The sequence below is a fragment of the Pan paniscus genome, chromosome 17 (assembly GCF_029289425.2).
Source record: "Pan paniscus chromosome 17, NHGRI_mPanPan1-v2.0_pri, whole genome shotgun sequence".
Classification (NCBI taxonomy): domain Eukaryota; kingdom Metazoa; phylum Chordata; class Mammalia; order Primates; family Hominidae; genus Pan; species Pan paniscus.
In genome coordinates, this window is record NC_073266.2 from 14927693 (window position 1) to 14948885 (window position 21193).

The following is a 21193-nucleotide window of genomic DNA, read 5'->3' on the forward strand; positions in this document are numbered from 1 at the left end:
CATAAAACATCAAAAAGTACACCAAATATGTGTTATATATACTGTAAATAAATTATCTAAATCTTCAGTAATTACATTTAATATACTTTACATAAAATATCAAAAATTACACCAAATGTATATTATACACTCTAAATAAAATATCAAAAAGGACAGTAAATATATATTACACTCTATGTAAAATATCAAAAACTACACCAAATATATATTATATAATTTAGATAAAATATCAAAAGTACACCAAATATATATTATATACTGTACATAAAATATCAAAAAGTACAGTAAATATATTTTATATATTGTACATATAATATTAACTAAAAGTACACCAAACACATTTTACATACTGTAAATAAAATATCAAAAATTACAGTAAGTATATATTATCTACTGTACATAAAACATCAAAAAGTACACCAAATATGTGTTATATATACTGTAAATAAACTATCAAAATCTTCAGTAATTATATTTAATATACTGCTCATAAAATATCAAAATTTACACCAAATGTATATTATACACTCTAAATAAAATATCAAAAAGGACAGTAAATATATATTACACTCTATGTAAAATATCAAAAACTACACCAAATATATATTATATAATTTACATAAAATATCAAAAGTACACCAAATATATATTATATACTGTATATAAAATATCAAAAAGTACAGTAAATATATTTCATATATTGTACATATAGTATTAACTAAAAGTACACCAAATACATTTTACATACTGTAAATAAAATATAAAAAATTACAGTAAGTATATATTATCTACGGTACATAAAACATCAAATAGTACACCAAATATGTGTTATATATACTGTAAATAAACTATCGAAATCCTCAGTAATTATATTTAATATACTGTACATAAAATATCAAAAATTACACCAAATGTATATTATACACTCTAAATAAAATATCAAAAAGGACAGTAAATATATATTACACTCTATGTAAAATAACAAAAACTACGCCAAATATATATTATATAATTTACATAAAATATCAAAAGTACACCAAATAGATATTATATACAGTACATAAAATATCAAAAAGTACAGTAAATATATTTCATATATTGTACATATAATATTAACTAAAAGTACACCAAATACATTTTATATACTGTAAGTAAAATATCCAATAGTACAGTAAATATATATTACATACTGTACATAAAATGTCAAAAAGTACACCAAATATGTGTTATATATACTGTAAATAAACAATCAAAAAATACACTAATTATACTTAATATACTGTACATAAAATATCAAAAATTACACGAAATGTATACTATATACCGTAAAAAAATATCAAAAATTACAGTAAATATATATTGCACACTCTATGTAAAATATCAAAAACTACGCCAAATATATATTATATAATTTACATAAAATATCAAAAGTACACCAAATAGATATTATATACAGTACATAAAATATCAAAAAGTACAGTAAATATATTTCATATATTGTACATATAATATTAACTAAAAGTACACCAAATACATTTTATATACTGTAAATAAAATATCCAATAGTACAGTAAATATATATTACATACAGTACATAAAATGTCAAAAAGTACACCAAATATGTGTTATATATACTGTAAATAAACAATCAAAAAATACACTAATTACATTTAATATGCTGTACATAAAATATCAAAAATTACACGAAATGTATACTATATACCGTAAAAAAAATCTAAAATTACAGTAAATATATATTGCACACTCTATGTAAAATATCAAAAACTACGCCAAATATATATTATATAATTTACATAAAATATCAAAAGTACACCAAATAGATATTATATACAGTACATAAAATATCAAAATGTACAGTAAATATATTTCATATATTGTACATATAATATTAACTAAAAGTACACCAAATACATTTTATATACTGTAAATAAAATATCCAATAGTACAGTAAATATATATTACATACTGTACATAAAATATCAAAAAGTACACCAAATATGTGTTATATATACTGTAAATAAACAATCAAAAATACACTAATTATATTTAATATACTGTACATAAAATATCAAAAATTACATGAAATGTATACTATATACCGTAAAAAAAATATCTAAAATTACAGTAAATATATATTGCACACTCTATGTAAAATATCAAAAACTACGCCAAATATATATTATATAATTTACATAAAATATCAAATGTACACCAAATATTATATGCAGTACATAAAATATCAAAAACTACAGTAATTATATTTCATATATTGTACATATAATATTAACTAAAATTACACCAAATATATTTTATATACTGTAAATAAAATATCCAATAGTGCAGTAAATATATATTACATACTGTACATAAAATGTCAAAAAGTACACCAAATATGTGTTATATATACTGTAAATAAACAATCAAAAAATACACTAATTATATTTAATATACTGTACATAAAATATCAAAAATTACACGAAATGTATACTATATACCGAAAAAAATATATCTAAAATTACAGTAAATATATATTGCACACTCTATGTAAAATATCAAAAACTACGCCAAATATATATTATATAATTTACATAAAATATCAAAAGTACACCAAATAGATATTATATACAGTACATAAAATATCAAAAAGTACAGTAAATATATTTCATATATTGTACATATAATATTAACTAAAAGTACACCAAATACATTTTATATACTGTAAATAAAATATCCAATAGTACAGTAAATATATATTACATACTGTACATAAAATGTCAAAAAGTACACCAAATATGTGTTATATATACTGTAAATAAACAATCAAAAAATACACTAATTATATTTAATATACTGTACATAAAATATCAAAAATTACACGAAATGTATACTATATTCCGTAAAAAAAATATCTAAAATTACAGTAAATATATATTGCACACTCTATGTAAAATATCAAAAACTACACCAAATATATATTATATAATTTACATAAAATATCAAAAGTACACCAAATAGATATTATATACAGTACATAAAATATCAAAAAGTACAGTAAATCTATTTCATATATTGTACATATAATATTAACTAAAAGTACACCAAATACATTTTATATACTGTAAATAAAATATCCAATTGTACAGTAAATATATATTACATACTGTACATAAAATATCAAAAAGTACACCAAATATGTGTTATCTATACTGTAAATAACCAATCAAAAAATACACTAATTATATTTAATATACTGTACATAAAATATCAAAAATTACACGAAATGTATACTATATACCGTAAAAAAAATCTAAAATTACAGTAAATATATATTGCACACTCTATGTAAAATATCAAAAACTACGCCAAATAAATATTATATAATTTACATAAAATATCAAAAGTACACCAAAGAGATATTATATACACTACATAAATTATCAAAAAGTACAGTAAATATATTTCATATATTGTACATATAATATTAACTAAAAGTACACCAAATACATTTTATATACTGTAAATAAAATATCCAATAGTACAGTAAATATATATTATATACTGTATATAAAATGTCAAAAAGTACACCAAATATGTGTTATATATACTGTAAATAAACAATCAAAAAATACACTAATTATATTTAATATACTGTACATAAAATATCAAAAATTACACGAAATGTATACTATATACCGTAAAAAAATATCTAAAATTACAGTAAATATATATTACACACTCTATGTAAAATATCAAAAACTACGCCAAATGTATATTATATAATTTACATAAAATATCAAAAGTACACCAAATAGATATTATATACAGTACATAAAATATCAAAATGTACAGTAAATATATTTCATATATTGAACATATAGTATTAACTAAAAGTACACCAAATACATTTTATATACTGTAAATAAAATATCCAATAGTACAGTAAATATATATTACATACTGTACATAAAATATCAAAAAGTACACCAAATATGTGTTATATATACTGTAAATAAACAATTAAAAAATAAACTAACTATATTTAATATACTGTACATAAAATATCAAAAATTACACGAAATGTATACTATATACCTTAAAAAAAATATCTAAAATTACAGTAAATATATATTGCACACTCTATGTAAAATATCAAAAACTACGCCAAATATATATTATATAATTTACATAAAATATCAAAAGTACACCAAATAGATATTATATACAGTACATAAAATATCAAAAAGTACAGTAAATATATTTCATATATTGTACATACAATATTAACTAAAAGTACACCAAATACATTTTATATACTGTAAATAAAATATCCAATAGTACAGTAAATATATATTATATACTGTACATAAAATGTCAAAAAGTACACCAAATATGTGTTATATATACAGTAAATAAACAATCAAAAAATACACTAATTATATTTAATATACTGTACATAAAATATAAAAAATTACACGAAATGTATACCATATACCGTAAAAAAAAATCTAAAATTACAGTAAATATATATTGCACACTCTATGTAAAATATCAAAAACTACGCCAAATATATATTATATAATTTACATAAAATATCAAAAGTACACCAAATAGATATTATATACAGTACATAAAATATCAAAAAGTACAGTAAATATATTTCATATATTGTACATATAATATTAACTAAAAGTACACCAAATATATTTTATATACTGTAAATAAAATATCCAATAGTACAGTAAATATATATTACATACTGTACATAAAATATCAAAAAGTACACCAAATATGTGTTATATATACTGTAAATAAACAATCAAAAACTACAGTAATTATATTTAATACACTGTACATAAAATATCAAAAATTACACGAAATGTATACTATATACCGTAAAAAAAAATCTAAAATTACAGTAAATATATATGGCACACTCTATGTAAAATATCAAAAACTACGCCAAATATATATTATATAATTTACATAAAATATCAAAAGTACACCAAATAGATATTATATACAGTACATAAAATATCAAAAAGTACAGTAAATATATTTCATATATTGTACATATAATATTAACTAAAAGTACACCAAATACATTTTATATACTGTAAATAAAATATCCAACAGTACAGTAAATATATATTACATACTGTACATAAAATATCATAAAGTACACCAAATATGTGTTATATATACTGTAAATAAACAATCAAAAAATACACTAATTATATTTAATATACTGTACATAAAATATCAAAAATTACACGAAATGTATACTATATACCGTAAAAAAAATATCTAAAATTACAGTAAATATATATTGCACACTCTAGGTAAAATATCAAAAACTACGCCAAATGTATATTATATAATTTTCATAAAATATCAAAAGAACACCAAATAGATATTATATACAGTATATGAAATATCAAAAACTACAGTAAATATATTTCATATGTTGTACATATAATATTAACTAAAAGTACACCAAATATATTTTATATACTGTAAAAAATATATCCAATAGTACAGAAAATATATATTACATACTGTACATAAAATGTCAAAAAATACACCAAATATGTGTTATATATACTGTAAATAAACTATAAATACTACAGTAATTATATTTAATATACTGTATATAAAATATCAAAAATTACTCAAAATGTATATTATATACTGTTAATAAAATATCAAAAATTACAGTAAATATATATTACACATTCTATTTAAAATATCAAAACTACACCAAAAATATATTTTATAATTTACATAAAATATCAAAAGTACACCAAATAGATATTATATACTGTACATTAAATATCAAAATGCACAGTAAATCTATTTCATATATTGTACATATAATATTAACTAAAACTACACCAAATACATTTTATATACTGTAAATAAAATATCCAATACTACAGTAAATATATATTACATACTGTACATAAATATCAAAAAGTACACCAAATATGTGTTATATATACTGTAAATAAACAATCAAAACTACAGTAATTATATTTAATATACTGTACATAAAATATCAAAAATTACACGAAATGTATACTATATACCGTAAAAAAAATCTAAAATTACAGTAAATATATATTGCACACTCTATGTAAAATATCAAAAACTACGCCAAATATATATTATATAATTTACATAAAATATCAAAAGTACACCAAATAGATATTATATACAGTACATAAAATATCAAAAAGTACAGTAAATATATTTCATATATTGTACATATAATATTAACTAAAAGTACACCAAATACATTTTATATACTGTAAATAAAATATCCAATAGTACAGTAAATATATATTACATACTGTACATAAAATATCAAAAAGTACACCAAATATGTGTTATATATACTGTAAATAAACAATCAAAAAATACACTAATTATATTTAATATACTGTACATAAAATATCAAAAATTACACGAAATGTATACTATATACCATAAAAAAATATCTAAAATTACAGTAAATATTTATTGCACACTCTATGTAAAATATAAAAACTACGCCAAATATATATTATATAATTTACATAAAATATCAAAAGTACACCAAATAGATATTATATACAGTACATAAAATATCAAAAAGTACAGTAAATATATTTCATATATTGTACATATAATATTATCTAAATGTACACCAAATACATTTTATCTACTGTAAATAAAATATCCAATAGTACAGTAAATATATATTACATACTGTACATAAAATGTCAAAAAGTACACCAAATATGTGTTATATATACTGTAAATAAACAATCAAAAACTACAGTAATTATATTTAATATACTGTACATAAAATATCAAAAATCACACGAAATGTATACTATATAGCGTAAAAAAATATCTAAAATTACAGTAAATATATATTACACACTCTATGTAAAATATCAATAACTACGCCAAATGTATATTATATAATTTTCATAAAATATCAAAAGAACACCAAATAGATATTATATACAGTATATGAAATATCAAAAAGTACAGTAAATATATTTCATATGTTGTACATATAATATTAACTAAAAGTACACCAAATATATTTTATATACTGTAAAAAATATATCCAATAGTACAGAAAATATATATTACATACTGTACATAAAATGTCAAAAAGTACACCAAATATGTGTTATATATACTGTAAATAAACTATAAAAACTACAGTAATTATATTTAATATACTGTACATAAAATATCAAAAATTACTCAAAATGTATATTATATACTGTTAATAAAATATCAAAAATTACAGTAAATATATATTACACATTCTATTTAAAATATCAAAACTACACCAAAAATATATTTTATAATTTACATAAAATATCAAAAGTACACCAAATAGATATTATATGCTGTACATTAAATATCAAAATGCACAGTAAATCTATTTCATATATTGTACATATAATATTAACTAAAAGTACACCAAATACATTTTATATACTGTAAATAAAATATCCAATAGCACAGTAAATATATATTACATACTGTACATAAAATATCAAAAAGTACACCAAATATGTGTTATATATACTGTAAATAAACAATCAAAAACTACAGTAATTATATTTAATATACTGTACATAAAATATCAAAAATTACACGAAATGTATACTATATACGGTAAAAAAAAATCTAAAATTACAGTAAATATATATTGCACACTCTATGTAAAATATCAAAAACTACACCAAATATATATTATATAATTTACATAAAATATCAAAAGTACACCAAATAGATATTATATACAGTACATAAAATATCAAAAAGTACAGTAAATATATTTCATATATGGTACATATAATATTAACTAAAAGTACACCAAATACATTTTATATACTGTAAATAAAATATCCAATAGTACAGTAAATATATATTACATACTGTACATAAAATGTCAAAAAGTACACCAAATATGTGTTATATATACTGTAAATAAACAATCAAAAAATACACTAATTATATTTAATATACTGTACATAAAATATCAAAAATTACACGAAATGTATACTATATACCGTAAAAAAAATATCTAAAATTACAGTAAATATATATTGCACACTCTATGTAAAATATCAAAAAATACGCCAAATATATATTATATAATTTACATAAAATATCAAAAGTACACCAAATAGATATTATATACAGTACATAAAATATCAAAAATACAGTAAATATATTTCATATATTGTACATATAATATTAACTAAAATACACCAAATACATTTTATATACTGTAAATAAAATATCCAATAGTACAGTAAATATATATTACATACTGTACATAAAATGTCAAAAAGTACACCAAATATGTGTTATATATACTGTAAATAAACAATCAAAAACTACAGTAATTATATTTAATATACTGTACATAAAATATCAAAAATTACAGGAAATGTATACTATATACCATAAAACAAATCTAAAATTACACTAAATATATATTAGACACTCTATGTAAAATATCAAAAACTACGCCAAATGTATATTATATAATTTACATAAAATATCAAAAGTACACCAAATAGATATTATATACAGTACATGAAATATCAAAAAGTACAGTAAATATATTTCATATGTTGTACATATATTAACTAAAAGTACACCAAATATATTTTATATACTGTAAAAAAAAATCCAATAGTACAGAAAATATATATTACATACTGGACATAAAATGTCAAATAGTACACCAAATATGTGTTATATATACTGTAAATAAACTATAAAAACTACAGTAATTATATTTAATATACTGTACATAAAATATCAAAAATTACTCAAAATGTATATTATATACTGTTAATAAAATATCAAAAATTACAGTAAATATATATTACACATTCTGTTTAAAATAACAAAACTACACCAAAAATATATTTTATAATTTACATAAAATATCAAAAGTACACCAAATAGATATTATATACTGTACATTAAATATCAAAATGCACAGTAAATCTATTTCATATTTTGTACATATAATATTAACTAAAAGTACACCAAATACATTTTACATACTGTAAATAAAATATCCAATAGTACAGTAAATGTATATTACCTACTGTACATAAAATATCAAAAATTACACGAAATGTATACTATATACCGTAAAAAAAATCTAAAATTACAGTAAATATATATTGCACACTCTATGTAAAATATCAAAAACTACGCCGAATATATATTATATAATTTACATAAAATATCAAAAGTACACCAAATAGATATTATATACAGTACATAAAATATCAAAAATTACAGTAAATATATTTCATATATTGTACATATAATATTAACTAAAAGTACACCAAATACATTTTATATACTGTAAATAAAATATCCAATAGTACAGTAAATATATATTACATACTGTACATAAAATATCAAAAAGTACACCAAATATGTGTTATATATACTGTAAATAAACAATCAAAAAATACACTAATTATATTTAATATACTGTACATAAAATATCAAAAATTACACGAAATGTATACTATATACCGTAAAAAAATATCTAAAATTACAGTAAATATTTATTGCACACTCTATGTAAAATATAAAAACTACGCCAAATATATATTATATAATTTACATAAAATATCAAAAGTACACCAAATAGATATTATATACAGTACATAAAATATCAAAAAGTACAGTAAATATATTTCATATATTGTACATATAATATTATCTAAATGTACACCAAATACATTTTAACTACTGTAAATAAAATATCCAATAGTACAGTAAATATATATTACATACTGTACATAAAATGTCAAAAAGTACACCAAATATGTGTTATATATACTGTAAATAAACAATCAAAAACTACAGTAATTATATTTAATATACTGTACATAAAATATCAAAAATCACACGAAATGTATACTATATAGCGTAAAAAAATATCTAAAATTACAGTAAATATATATTACACACTCTATGTAAAATATCAAAAACTACGCCAAATGTATATTATATAATTTTCATAAAATATCAAAAGAACACCAAATAGATATTATATACAGTATATGAAATATCAAAAAGTACAGTAAATATATTTCATATGTTGTACATATAATATTAACTAAAAGTACACCAAATATATTTTATATACTGTAAAAAATATATCCAATAGTACAGAAAATATATATTACATACTGTACATAAAATGTCAAAAAGTACACCAAATATGTGTTATATATACTGTAAATAAACTATAAAAACTACAGTAATTATATTTAATATACTGTACATAAAATATCAAAAATTACTCAAAATGTATATTATATACTGTTAATAAAATATCAAAAATTACAGTAAATATATATTACACATTCTATTTAAAATATCAAAACTACACCAAAAATATATTTTATAATTTATATAAAATATCAAAAGTACACCAAATAGATATTATATACTGTACATTAAATATCAAAATGCACAGTAAATCTATTTCATATATTGTACATATAATATTAACTAAAAGTACACCAAATGTATTTTATATACTGTAAATAAAATATCCAATAGTACAGTAAATATATATTACATACTGTACATAAAATATCAAAAAGTACACCAAATATGTGTTATATATACTGTAAATAAACAATCAAAAACTACAGTAATTATATTTAATATACTGTACATAAAATATCAAAAATTACACGAAATGTATACTATATACCGTAAAAAAATATCTAAAATTACAGTAAATATATATTGCACACTCTATGTAAAATATCAAAAACTACGCCAAATATATATTATATAATTTACATAAAATATCAAAAGTACACCAGATAGATATTATATACAGTACATGAAATATCAAAAAGTACAGTAAATATATTTCATATATTGTACATATAATATTAACTAAAAGTACACCAAATATATTTTATATACTGTAAATAAAATATCCAATAGTACAGTAAATATATATTACATACTCTACATAAAATGTCAAAAAGTACACCAAATATGTGTTATATATACTGTAAATAAACAATCAAATAATACACTAATTATATTTAATATACTGTACATAAATTATCAAAAATTACACGAAATGTATACTATATACCGTAAAAAAATATCTAAAATTACAGTAAATATATATTACACACTCTATATAAAATATCAAAAACTACGCCAAATGTATATTATATAATTTACATAAAATATCAAAAGTACACCAAATAGATATTATATACAGTACATGAAATATCAAAAAGTACAGTAAATATATTTCATATGTTGTACATATAATATTAACTAAAAGTACACCAAATATATTTTATATACTGTAAAAAAAATCCAATAGTACAGAAAATATATATTACATACTGTACATAAAATGTCAAATAGTACACCAAATATGTGTTATATATACTGTAAATAAACTATAAAAACTACAGTAATTATATTTAATATACTGTACATAAAATATCAAAAATTACTCAAAATGTATATTATATACTGTTAATAAAATATCAAAAATTACAGTAAATATATATTACATATTCTGTTTAAAATATCAAAACTACACCAAAAATATATTTTATAATTTACATAAAATATCAAAAGTACACCAAATAGATATTATATAGTGTACATTAAATATCAAAATGCACAGTAAATCTATTTCATATATTGTACATATAATATTAACTAAAAGTACACCAAATACATTTTACATACTGTAAATAAAATATCCAATAGTACAGTAAATGTATATTACATACTGTACATAAAATATCAAAAATTACACGAAATGTATAGTATATACCGTAAAAAAATCTAAAATTACAGTAAATATATATTGCACACTCTATGTAAAATATCAAAAACTACGCCAAATATATATTATATAATTTACATAAAATATCAAAAGTACACCAAATAGATATTATATACAGTACATAAAATATCAAAAACTACAGTAAATATATTTCATATATTGTACATATAATATTAACTAAAAGTACACCAAATACATTTTATATACTGTAAATAAAATATCCAATAGTACAGTAAATATATATTACATACTGTACATAAAATATCAAAAAGTACACCAAATATGTGTTATATATACTGTAAATAAACAATCAAAAAATACACTAATTATATTTAATATACTGTACATAAAATATCAAAAATTACACGAAATGTATACTATATACCGTAAAAAAATATCTAAAATTACAGTAAATATGTATTGCACACTCTATGTAAAATATAAAAACTACGCCAAATATATATTATATAATTTACATAAAATATCAAAAGTACACCAAATACATATTATATACAGTACATAAAATATCAAAAAGTACAGTAAATATATTTCATATATTGTACATATAATATTATCTAAAAGTACACCAAATACATTTTATATACTGTAAATAAAATATCCAATGGTACAGTAAATATATATTACATACTGTACATAAAATGTCAAAAAGTACACCAAATATGTGTTATATATACTGTAAATAAACAATCAAAAAATACACTAATTATATTTAATATACTGTACATAAAATATCAAAAATTACACGAAATGTATACTATATACCGTAAAAAAAATCTCTAAAATTACAGTAAATATATATTGCACACTCTATGTAAAATATCAAAAATTACGCCAAATATATATAGTATAATTTACATAAAATATCAAAAGTACACCAAATAGATATTATATACAGTACATAAAATATCAAAATGTACAGTAAATATATTTCATATATTGTACATATAATATTAACTAAAAGTACACCAAATACATTTTATATACTGTAAATAAAGTATCCATTAGTACAGTAAATATATAGTACATACTGTACATAAAATGTCAAAAAGTACACCAAATATGTGTTATATATACTGTAAATAAACAATCAAAAAATACACTAATTATATTTAATATACTGTACATAAAATATCAAAAATTACACGAAATGTATACTATATAACGTAAAAAAAAATCTAAAATTACAGTAAATATATATTGCACACTCTATGTAAAATATCAAAAACTACCCCAAATATATATTATATAATTTACATAAAATATCAAAAGTACACCAAATAGATATTATATACAGTACATAAAATATCAAAAAGTACAGTAAATATATTTCATATATTGTACATATAATATTAACTAAAAGTACACCAAATACATTTTATATACTGTAAATAAAATATCCAACATTACAGTAAATATATATTACATACTGTACATTAAATATCAAAAAGTACACCAAATATGTGTTATATATACTGTAAATAAACAATCAAAAACTACAGTAATTATATTTAATATAATGTACATAAAATATCAAAAATTACACGAAATGTTTACTATATACCGTAAAAAAATATCTAAAATTACAGTAAATATATATTACACACTCTATGTAAAATATCAAAAACTACGCCAAATGTATATTATATAATTTACATAAAATATCAAAAGTACACAAAATAGACATTATATACAGTACATGAAATATCAAAAAGTACAGTAAATATATTTCATATGTTGTACATATAATATTAACTAAAAGTACACCAAATATATTTAATATAGTGTAAAAAAAAATCCAATAGTACAGAAAATATATATTACATACTGTACATAAAATGTCAAAAAGTACACCAAATATGTGTTATATATACTGTAAATAAACTATAAAACCTACAGTAATTATATTTAATATACTGTACATAAAATATCAAAAATTACTCAAAATGTAAATTGTATACTGTTAATAAAATATCAAAAATTACAGTAAATATATATTACACATTCTATTTAAAATATCAAAACTACACCAAAAATATATTTTATAATTTACATAAAATATCAAAAGTACACCAAATAGATATTATATACTGTACATTAAATATGAAAATGCACATTAAATCTATTTCATATATTGTACATATAATATTAACTGAAAGTACACCAAATACATGTTATATAATGTAAATAAAATGTCCAAAAGCACAGTAAATATATAATACATACTGTACATAAAATACGAAAAAGTACACCAAATATGTGTTATATATACTGTAAATAAACAATCAAAAAATACACTAATTATATTTAATATACTGTACATAAAATATCAAAAATTACACGAAATGTATACTATATACCGTAAAAAAAATCTAAAATTACAGTAAATATATATTGCACACTCTAAAATATCAAAAACTACGCCAAATATATATTATATAATTTACATAAAATATCAAAAGTACACCAAATAGATATTATATACAGTACATAAAATATCAAGAAATACAGAAAATATATCTCATATATTGTACATATCATATTAACTAAAAGTACACCAAATACATTTTATATACTGTAAATAAAATATCCAATAGTACAGTAAATACATATTACATACCGTACATGAAATACCAAAAAGTACACCAAATGTGTGTTATATATACTGTAAATAAACAATCAAAAACTATAGTAATTATATTTAATATACTGTACATAAAATATCAAAAATTACAGGAAATGTATATTATATACCGTAAAAAAATATCTAAAATTACAGTAAATATATATTACACACTCTACGTAAAATATCAAAATCTATGCCAAATATATATTATCTAATTTACATAAAATATCAAAAGTACACCAAATAGATATTATATACAGTACATGAAATATCAAATGTACAGTAAATATATTTCATATATTGTACATATAATATTAACTAAAAGTACACCAAATATATTTTATATACTGTAAATTAAATATCCAATAGTACAGTAAATATATATTACATACTGTATATAAAATGTCAAAAATTACACCAAATATGTGTTATATATACGGTAAATAATCTATAAAAACTACAGTAATTATATTTAATATACTGTACATGAAATATCAAAAATTACTCAAAATGTATGTTATATACTGTTAATAAAATATCAAAAATTACAGTAAATATATATTACACATTCTATTTAAAATATCAAAACTACACCAAAAATATATTTTCTAATTTACATAAAATATCAAAAGTACACCAAATATATATTATATACTGTACATTAATTATCAAAATGCACAGTAAATCTATTTCATATATGGTACATATAATATTAACTGAAAGTACACCAAATACATTTTCTATAATGTAAATAAAATGTCCAAAAGCACAGTAAATATATATTACATACTGTACATAAAATACCAAAAAGTACACCAAATATGTGTTATATATACTGTAAATAAACAATCAAAAAATACACTAATTATATTTAATATACTGTACATAAAATATCAAAAATTACACGAAATGTATACTATATACCGTAAAAAAAATCTAAAATTACAGTAAATATATATTGCACACTCTAAAATATCAAAAACTACGCCAAATATATATTATATAATTTACATAAAATATCAAAAGTACACCAAATATATATTATATACTCTACATAAAATATCAAAAAGTACAGTAAATATATTTCATATATTGTACATATAATATTAACTAAAAGTACACCAAATACATTTTACATACTGTAAATAAAGTATCAAAAATTACAGTAAGTATATATTATCTACTGTACATAAAATATCAAAAAGTACACCAAATATGTGTTATATATTGTGTAAATAAACTATCAAAATCTTCAGTAATTATATTTAATATACTGTACATAAAATATCAAAAATTACACCAAATGTATATTATACACTCTAAATAGAATATCAAAAAGGACAGTAAATATATATTACACTCTATGTAAAATATCAAAACTACACCAAATATATATTATATAATTTACATAAAATATCAAACGTACACCAAATATATATTATATACTCTACATAAAATATCAAAAAGTACAGTAAATATATTTCATATGTTGTACATATAATATTAACTAAAAGTACACCAAATACATTTTACATACTGTAAATAAAATACCAAAAATTACAGTAACTATATATTATCTACTGTACATAAAATATCAAAAAGTACACCAAATATGTGTTATATATACTGTAAATAAACTATCAAAATCTTCAGTAATTATATTTAATATACTGTACATAAAATATCAAAAATTACACCAAATGTATATTATACACTCTAAATAGAATATCAAAAAGGACAGTAAATATACATTACACCCTATGTAAAATATCAAAACTACACCAAATATATATTATATAATTTACATAAAATATCAAAAGTACACCAAATATATATTATATACTCTACATAAAATATCAAAAAGTACAGTAAATATATTTCATATGTTGTACATATAATATTAACTAAAAGTACACCAAATACATTTTACATACTGTAAATAAAATACCAAAAATTACAGTAAGTATATATTATCTACTGTACATAAAATATCAAAAAGTACACCAAATATGTGTTATATATACTGTAAATAAACTATCAAAATCTTCAGTAATTATATAATATACTGTACATAAAATATCAAAAATAACACCAAATGTATATTATACACACTAAATAAAATATCAAAAAGGACAGTAAATATATATTACACTCTATTTAAAATATCAAAAACTACACCAAATATATATTATATAATTTACATAAAATATCAAAAGTACACCAAATATATATTATATAATCTACATAAAATATCAAAAAGTACAGTAAATATATTTCACATGTTGTACATATAATATTAACTAAAAGTACACCAAATACATTTTACATACTGTAAATAAAATGCCAAAAATTACAGTAAGTATATATTATCTACTGTACATAAAATATCAAAAAGTACACCAAATATGTGTTATATATACTGTAAATAAACTATCAAAATCTTCAGTAATTATATTTAATATACTGTACATAAAATATCAAAAATTACACCAAATGTATATTATACACTCTAAATAGAATATCAAAAAGGGCAGTAAATATATATTACACTCTATTTAAAATATCAAAAACTACACCAAATATATATTATATAATTTACATAAAATATCAAAAGTACACCAAATATATATTATATACTGCACATAAAATATCAAAAAGTACAGTAAATATATTTCATATGTTGTATATTTAATATTAACTAAAAGTACACCAAATACATTTTACATACTGTAAATAAAATATCAAAAATTTCAGTACGTATATATTATCTAGTGTACATAAAATATCAAAAAGTACACCAAATATGTGTTATATATACTGTAAATAAGCTATCAAAATCTTCAGTAATTATATTTAATATACTGTACATAAAATATCAAAAATTACACCAATTGTATATTATACACTCTAAATAGAATATCAAAAAGGACAGTAAATATATATTACACTCTATGTAAAATATCAAAACTACACCAAATATATATTATATCATTTACATAAAATATCAAAAGTACACCAAATATATATTATATACTCTACATAAAATATCAAAAAGTACAGTAAATATATTTCATATGTTGTACATATAATATTAACTAAAAGTACACCAAATACATTTTACATACTGTAAATAAAATACCAAAAATTACAGTAAGTATATATTATCTACTGTACATAAAATATCAAAAAGTACACCAAATATGTGTTATATATACTATAAATAAACTATCAAAATCTTCAGTAATTATATTTAATATACTGTACATAAAATATCAAAAATTACACCAAATGTATATTATACACTCTAAATAGAATATCAAAAAGGACAGTAAATATATACTACACTCTATGTAAAATATCAAAACTACACCAAATATATATTATATAATTTACATAAAATATCAAATGTACACCAAATATATATTATATACTCTACATAAAATATCAAAAAGTACAGTAAATATATTTCATATGTTGTACATATAATATTAACTAAAAGTACACCAAATACATTTTACATACTGTAAATAAAATATCAAAAATTACAGTACGTATATATTATCTACTGTACATAAAATATCAAAAAGTACACCAAATATGTGTTATATATACTGTAAATAAACTATCAAAATCTTCAGTAATTATATTTAATATACTGTACATAAAATATCAAAAATTACACCAAATGTATATTATACACTCTAAATAGAATATCAAAAAGGACAGTAAATATATATTACACTCTATGTAAAATATCAAAACTACACCAAATATATATTATATAATTTACATAAAATATCAAAAGTACACCAATTATATATTATATACTGTACATAAAATATCAAAAAGTACAGTAAATATATTTCATATGTTGTACATATAATATTAACTAAAAGTACACCAAATACATTTTACATACTGTAAATAAAATACCAAAAATTACAGTAAGTATATATTATCTACTGTACATAAAATATCAAAAAGTACACCAAATATGTGTTATATATACCGTAAATAAACTATCAAAATCTTCAGTAATTATATTTAATATACTGTACATAAAATATCAAAAATTACACCAAATATATATTATACACTCTAAATAGAATATCAAAAAGGACAGTAAATATATACTACACTCTATGTAAAATAACAAAACTACACCAAATATATATTATATAATTTACATAAAATATCAAAAGTACACCAAATATATATTATATACTCTACATAAAATATCAAAAAGTACAGTAAATATATTTCATATGTTGTACATATAATATTAACTAAAAGTACACCAAATACATTTTACATACTGTAAATAAAATATCAAAAATTACAGTAAGTATATATTATCTACTGTACATAAAATATCAAAAAGTACACCAAATATCTGTTATATATACTGTAAATAAACTATCAAAATCTTCATTAATTATATTTAATATACTGTACATAAAATATCAAAAATTAAACCAAATGTATATTATACACTCTAAATAGAATATCAAAAAGGACATTAAATATATATTACACTCTATGTAAAATATCAAAACTACACCAAATATATATTATATAATTTACATAAAATATCAAAAGTACACCAAATATATATTATATACTCTACATAAAATATCAAAAAGTACAGTAAATATATTTCATGTGTTGTACATATAATATTAACTAAAAGTACACCAAATACATTTTACATACTGTAAATAAAATACCAAAAATTACAGTAAGTATATATTATCTACTGTACTTAAAATATCAAAAAGTACACCAAATATGTGTTATATATACTGTAAATAAACTATCAAAATCTTCAGTAATTATATTTAATATACTGTACATAAAATATCAAAAATTACACCAAATGTATATTATACACTCTAAATAGAATATCAAAAAGGACAGTAAATATATATTACACCCTATGTAAAATATCAAAACTGCACCAAATATATATTATATAATTTACATAAAATATCAAAAGTACACCAAATATATATTATATACTCTACATAAAATATCAAAAAGTACAGTAAATATATTTCATATGTTGTACATATAATATTAACTAAAAGTACACCAAATACATTTTACATACTGTAAATAAAATACCAAAAATTACAGTAAGTATATATTATCTACTGTACATAAAATATCAAAAAGTACACCAAATACGTGTTATATATACTGTAAATAAACTATCAAAATCTTCAGTAATTATATTTAATATACTGTACATAAAATATCAAAAATTACACCAAATGTATATTATACACTCTAAATAGAATATCAAAAAGGACAGTAAATATATACTACACTCTATGTAAAATATCAAAACTACACCAAATATATATTATATAATTTACATAAAATATCAAAAGTACACCAAATATATATTATATACTCTACATAAAATATCAAAAAGTACAGTAAATATATTTCATATGTTGTACATATAATATTAACTAAAAGTACACCAAATACATTTTACATACTGTAAATAAAATACCAAAAATTACAGTAAGTGTATATTATCTACTGTACATAAAATATCAAAAAGTACACCAAATATGTGCTATATATACTGTAAATAAACTATCAAAATCTTCAGTAATTATATTTAATATACTGTACATAAAATATCAAAAATTACACCAAATGTATATTATACACTCTAAATAGAATAACAAAAAGGACAGTAAATATATATTACACTCTATGTAAAATATCAAAATCTACACCAAATATATATTATATAATTTACATAAAATATCAAAAAGAACAGTAAATATATTTCATATATTGTACATATATTAACTAAAAGTACACCAAATACATTTTACATACTGTAAATAAAATATAAAATATTACAGTTAGTATATATTATCTACTGTACATAAAATATCAAAAAGTACACCAGATATGTGTTATATATACTGAAAATAAACTATCAATATCTTCAGTAATTATATTTAATATACTGTACATAAAATATCAAAAATTGCACCAAATGTATATTATACACTCTAAATAAAATATCAAAAAGTACAGTAAATATATATTACACTCTAAGTAAAATATCAAAAACTACACCAAATATATATTATATAATTTACATAAAATATCAAAAGTACACCAAATATATATTATATACTGTACATAAAATATCAAAAAGTAAAGTAAATATATTTCATATATTCTACATATAATATTAACTAAAAGTACACCAAATACATTTTACATACTGTAAATAAAATATCAAAAATTACAGTAAGTATATATTATCTACTGTACATAAAACATCAAAAAGTACACCAAATATGTGTTATATATACTGTAAATAAACTATCAAAATCTTCAGTAATTATATTTAATATACTGTACATAAAATATCAAAAATTACACCAAATGTATATTATACACTCTAAATAAAATATCAAAAAGGACAGTAAATATATATTACACTCTATGTAAAATATCAAAAACTACACCAAATATATATTATATAATTTACATAAAATATCAAAAGTACCCCAAATATATATTATATACTGTGCATAAAATATCAAAAAGTACAGTAAATATATTTCATATATTGTACATATAATATTAACTAAAAGTACACCAAA